The 6,042-nt window shown below is 39.2% G+C and overlaps 1 protein-coding gene across 1 annotated transcript in view; it reads left to right on the forward strand.

The window, feature by feature from the left end:
- ZC3H8 (zinc finger CCCH-type containing 8) overlaps positions 1–5,756 on the forward strand; it is a 36,604-nt gene extending 30,848 nt beyond the window's left edge. Inside the window, exon 8 of the mRNA XM_006763581.2 lies at positions 5,167–5,756. The gene's annotated coding sequence lies outside the window, so the exon portion shown is untranslated. The remainder of the gene's footprint in view (positions 1–5,166) is intronic.
- The last annotated feature ends 286 nt before the right edge of the window (positions 5,757–6,042 follow it).

Below are 6,042 nucleotides of genomic sequence, written 5' to 3' on the forward strand. Positions count from 1 at the left end.
TCTAGAAATTGAAGTTTCGTTTAGTGGAGTGGGTAATTTATATTGGGAATGAAAGGTGCTTCCACCGAGAAGTAAATTTGCAGCAATTCCTGTAGATGCTGTGGGTAAAACAGTACCACCACGACCTCTAATATAATGTATTAAAACTTTGTAAAGATCTGCCTTCACGCTCCGAGGGCAGGTTCCTGCTTCAAACCTCGCCCTTACCGGAAACAGCTCTGGGAGGGCACAGCCGTTGCCAAGACAACCCCTGCAGGACTGACTTCCTTCCGGTTGGTTGAGCCTCGGTCGTGGTCGTGATGTTACACCAAGGGTTTTTATATAAATAGATTCCTTGAACTGAAATTATATCAGTTAACATTTGCCACAATAATGATGTTAACAAACTACCACAAACTCTCCATACCAGGTAAAAATAAAAAGTTCTTTTTCCTGTAGCTGCAGATGGTTGTGTCGGCTCTGCTTACGTAGCAGGTCCACTGGGATGGCTCTGCCTCACATTTGTCTTCCTGGGACCAGTAGGCTGGCTGGGCATGTTCTTTTCCTAGCAGCTCAAGAGATCCTGTTTGCATCACATTTACATACAACCGTTGGCCAAAGTCAGTCACATGTCCAACTCCAAAGTCAAGGAGTAGGAAGTACATTCTTTTTTCTTATACTTTCTGTGTGGGAGGAGCTGCTATATTACACAAAAAAGAGTGTGGCTATGGCTGTAGGGAGAAAGGAAGAAGTGCAGCTAATCATTTACTTTATTTAATGGTAAGGCTGAATAATATTCCATTGTATGTTTATACCACATTTTACTCATCCATTCATCTGTTGATGGTCACTTGAGTTGCTTTCATGTTTTAACTATTGTGGATGATGCTGTTATGGACATGGGCATACAAATATCTTTTGAAACCATATTTTCAATTCTGAATATATATCCAGAAGTAGAATTGCTAGATCATATGGTAATTCTATTTTTAATTTTTTGAGGAACCACCATACTGTTTTCCCCAGCAGCTGTACCACTTCACATTCCCAGCAGGAGTACACAGGATTCCAATTTCTCCATATCCACACCAACATTATTTTTTTTGTTTGTTTTTGTTTTTTGGAGGTGGTATCTTGTAGTTTTTATTGGCATTTCCTTAATGGTCAGTGATGTTGAGCATCTTTTCATGTGCTTTTTGGCCATGTGTTTATCTTCTTCAGAGAAATGTCTATTGAAGTTCTTTGCCCAATTTTGAATTGGGTGTTTGTTTTTATAGTTAAGTTTTAGGAATTCTCTATATTCTGGATATTAGATATTAATCACTTATGATATATATCATTTGCAAATATTTTCTCCCATTCTGTGGGTTGCCTCTTCATTCTGTTGATAGTGTCCTTTGATGCATAAGATTTAAAAATTTTTATGAAGACCAATTTGTTTTTACTTTCTGTGCCTTTGGTGTCATATTTAAGAAATCACTGCAAATCCAGTGTCATTAGGCTTTTATCTTATATTTTCTTGTAAGAGTTTTGTAGCTCTAGCTCTTATGTCTAGGTCTTCGATCCATTTTTTGTTAATTTTGTATATGGTATTAGGTAAGGGCCAAAACCTCATTGTTTTGCATATGGATATCCAGTTTTCCCAGCACCATTTGTTGAAAGCACTGTCCTTTCCTCATTGAATGATCTTGGCTTCTTGTTGAAATATGTGAGAGTTTATTTCTAGGCTCTGTATTCTATTCCATTGGTCTTTGTTCTTTTTCAATTTTGTTTTGGCTAATTTGGACCCCTTAAGATTTCATACAAATTTTAGGGTAGATTTCTCTCTCTCTGCAAAAAAAAAAGTGTCATTGTGATTTTGGTAGGGATTACATTGAATCTGTAGGTCACTGTATAATATTGACAACTTAATAATATTAAGTCTTTTAACACATGAACCGGGGATCTTTCCATTTTTTATTTCTTCTTTAAATTCTTTCAGCAGTGTTTCAGAGTTTTCACTGTACAGCTTTTCCCCTTTTGGTCAAGTTAATTCCTAAGTATTTTAATTCTTTTGAGATATAGTAAATGGAATTATTTTCTTAATTTCCTTTTCAGATTGTTTACCATCATTGTATAGAAATGTTACAGATATTTGTTTGTTGACTGTGTATTCTATTTTGTTGAATTTGTTTATTCTAACTTTTCTGTGGAATCTTTAAGTAAATATTCTACATATGAGATCATTGGATGGATGTTTTCTTAACATGATATAATGCTACACTTAGTAAGAAAGTCAGTGTCGTACTTAATGGGCAAACAGAAGAGGCATTTCCACTAGAAACTAGACAGTGGGACTGTCTAGTTTCTAAAAGTTGAAGAGGGTTCTCTGAAAACGTCTGCATCCGGCGCCAGTTTCATTTATGGATGCCCTGGATGAGGCGGTAAAAGGTATTCATGCTGTTAAACTTCAGTTCTTGGGTTCTCGTCTTTCATCATCACGTCTAGCAAAATGGAAAGATATTATCACGCATTTACATTTCCACACTAAGTGGCATTTTGAGGAAGAGCACTTGTGCTATTATCTGAGTTCAAGCTGGATCGGCTGCGTGTCTTTATGAATACTCTTTACTTCAAAGAACAACTGTGGGGGCCAACTGGTTTCTTCAGATGTGGCGGTTTGGCAGGCGCTTTTCCACAAATGAATGGAGTGACCCTGTCACTTCAAGGAAAACAACGGAAAATACTTGTTTTCAATGGTAAAATTCTGGCTTTTGAGCACAAAGGATAATATCAGAACATTTTATCTGCCTCTGAGCTTGAAAGCTTTTCTGTACTTAAACATTCTTTTGGTGAAGTTGGTTGGTGATGTTAAAGAATGTGATTTTTAAAAGACTGTATAGTAAAACATTTGAAAGATCTGCATAAATTTAGTAAACTAACATTTTCCAAATAAGCAATGCATGACATCACAAAAGTATTCATGGGCAAAACACCCATCCAACCTGTAGTACAGACTAATGTATTTTCATGTAACAGTGTAGATCAGTGGTTAGATCATTCCTTGATGTGGTTTCAGATTCTGCATTGCAACTGGAAATTTGTTTGCATTTATTTATTTGTTTGTTTTACAGAAAACTTATTTTATTTAAAATTTTTTTCTAATACTTTCATTTTAAAATTAAATTTATTGAGATGACATTGGTTAATAAAATTATGTAGGTTTCAGGTGTATAACCCTATAATACCTCATCTTTATATTGCATTGTGTGTTTAACACCCAAAGTCAAATCTCCATCTATCACCATATTTTTACTCTTGCATATATTTTTAATATTCATTTGACCATCATGTAATTCTTAGCTTTTCTTATAGCTGTGTTATTGCAGCCCTTTCCAGCCGATCTGCCTCCATTTCCACTTTCTTTTCCTTAGAGGGCAGATTTCCCAGCGCACTGCTTCACCTGCGCCTTCACTGTGTAGTGCCCTGAGTCGGGAGCTGCTTGTCTGCCTGGTTTTACGTTCTCTGTAGTCTCGCCATCTCAGCCTACCGAGCTTTAGTTCCTGCTGCCGTTTGCTCCACTCTGCTCCCCTTGGTTTCCTCCTGGGAACTAAATCTCACTGACCCCTGCAGCTCCAAACAAGCCCATGTATAATGAAACCATAGTTGGTTAAAGAATGAGGACCATAGGAAATATAAGAAAGCTGAAAGGGAAAAGCTGTATATGGATTTACACGTGTGTGGCCAGCATGGTTATCATGGCTGTATTAAATTTATATCTGCTCTTTTTTAGAGTCAAGACAAAAAGGATGAGTAGTTTATCTATTTATCTTTTATTATCAGAAAGGTAGATGCAAACCCTCTCCTAATTGTAATTTCGTAAAAACAGCTCTTATGTAGGTCTTCATTATGGAATTCATTGAATAGAATGGACAGCATTTTAATTTCTAAGATCCTGTGTGACAGGTTTCATATAAATTTTTGTGGTCACTTACTAAATGCCACAACAGTAAAACTCAACTTTTTGTCAGTTTGTAAGATGAATCAAGTATGTAGCTTTTTGGTGTTTTGACTTGATCCAGTTGTAGAACTGAAGGAATTCTGACCAGAGATGTTAAGTGACTTGTCCCTCACTTCCTGCACAGTTGTCTCGGTTCACTGACTAGTTTCTGATAAGCATAACCATTAGGAGGTTATGGTTATGGACTTCTTACAAAATTGCTTGTAGAGGTCAAAATGCTGTGATTGGGTGATCTGGTCTGAATAATAGGGGCTCAGACTGCCGGTTAGAAGCACCAACACCACACTGGGGTTTAGTGGGATCAGAGTATCTCAGGGTAAGCACCTACTGAAGAAATGCTCGGATCATACACACGAAGTCCTCCTTAATACCTGTCACAGCTCCATCACGGGGATTATGGGGTGAAATCCAGCTTTGCTATGCACAGATGAGGAAGCTGTGTCTGTAAGAAGGCCACCTATCTCCTGACCTTAGTTGTGAACATCACGCATGTGTGCCTCCCTTCCTAACAGAATTCCAGTTTCGCTGAGGTGTCCCTTCTTGTCCATGACTGATCTGTGCATTGTGCATGACGGGCCCTGGCCCCAACCCTTAGGGTGTAGCAACAAGGGTCTAGAGTTGTGATTTCCACCTTGGCGTCACATTGGGATCAGCTAGGAAGCTTTATAAAAGATATGGTGCCTGGGGCCCACTCCCAGAAATTCTGATTCGGGGTTGGGGGCTGGGGTGCGAACATGAGATTTTCAGTAGCTTCCAGGTGATTCTGCAGCACGGCCAAGGTTGAAAAACACTGGCCTCAACAAATATTAGAAGTGCCACTCTTTGCCAGCAGTTGGTTCAGGCTTGAAATAGGGATACAGATCCTCTGGTACACTGCTGGGAAAGTGATCATCTCTTGAGATACACAGGAAGAGGCCAGACGTTGCCATGTCTGAATATGACACCCAGAGCGGATGCAGCTGTCTCAGGACTTCAGGGGGAGCTAGCCAACCAGCTGAGGTTGACAGGAGAAACCTGGGAAGAAGCTGGTCCTCGGTAGCTGAGCCATGGAATTCAGCAGCCTTAGCGAGGAGAGAGCCGGCCTTCAGCCTGCATGTTACATATACCACGTGAAATTATATATGTACAATTTCTTTTTATTCTTTACTGTTTGCGCCATTTTGATTTGAGTTCTCTGTTATCTGCAGCCAAAGGCAAGGTGATAAATATGAGCCAAGAATCAAACCTACATTCATTGTCCGAGTCCACCTTTCTGCTCACCCCTCTCCACCGAAGGCCGCGTTCACTGCCTCGGCTCCTGTTGACAGCACACAGCACGAAGCCGGTGTGAGAAAGGAGGAAACAAGACATCCGCAAGGAAAGGACCTATTTAGAGGGCTGAGAGGAGAGGAGAGAATGTGCATGTTGACTAGGGAGGGACAAGCTGCCCAGCTCACCTCAAAGTGGTGTTGGTTCCTGTGAAATGTGCAACACTCCTTTACATCATTTAAAAATGTGGGGGAAGTAAACATTTTTGGTTATTATGTCACTAATTCTGAGGTACGTGTTTGTAGTTAACATCTCTAAGGTTGGAGTGTCTTTTTCAGTTGGTATAATGTCACATTTTAATTGTCAGCTTATTTTTATTAGTACATGAATAATGGCTCTTGTTAAGTTGGTGACATGTTTAGATTTGAATGTAATTTTAAACTGAAGTTGTACATGTATATAGTCAAAAGTTTACTGTGAAATAAAATTTGTTATGAAATTTATTTTGGATTAATAAATTATGAAAACAAAGAGGTTTTTTATGAAAGACTGGTTTCTGTCACTTCCCCTGCCCCCTTTGTGTAGGCAGAGTTCTTGATTGATTGATAGGTAGATTTATTTTTTATTTTTTTATTTTTTTTGTAGAGAGCTAGAGGAAGCGGGGAGAGAGAGAGAGCCAATGACTTATTGTTCCACTTTTTTATGCATTCATTGGTTGATTCTTGTATGTGCCCTGACTGGGGACCAAACCTGTAACCTTGGGGTAGCAGGATGATGCCCCAACCAGCTGAGCCACCCAGCCAGGCTGTGGAAGG

The sequence above is a fragment of the Myotis davidii genome, unplaced genomic scaffold, assembly GCF_000327345.1.
Source record: "Myotis davidii unplaced genomic scaffold, ASM32734v1 scaffold939, whole genome shotgun sequence".
NCBI lineage: Eukaryota > Metazoa > Chordata > Mammalia > Chiroptera > Vespertilionidae > Myotis > Myotis davidii.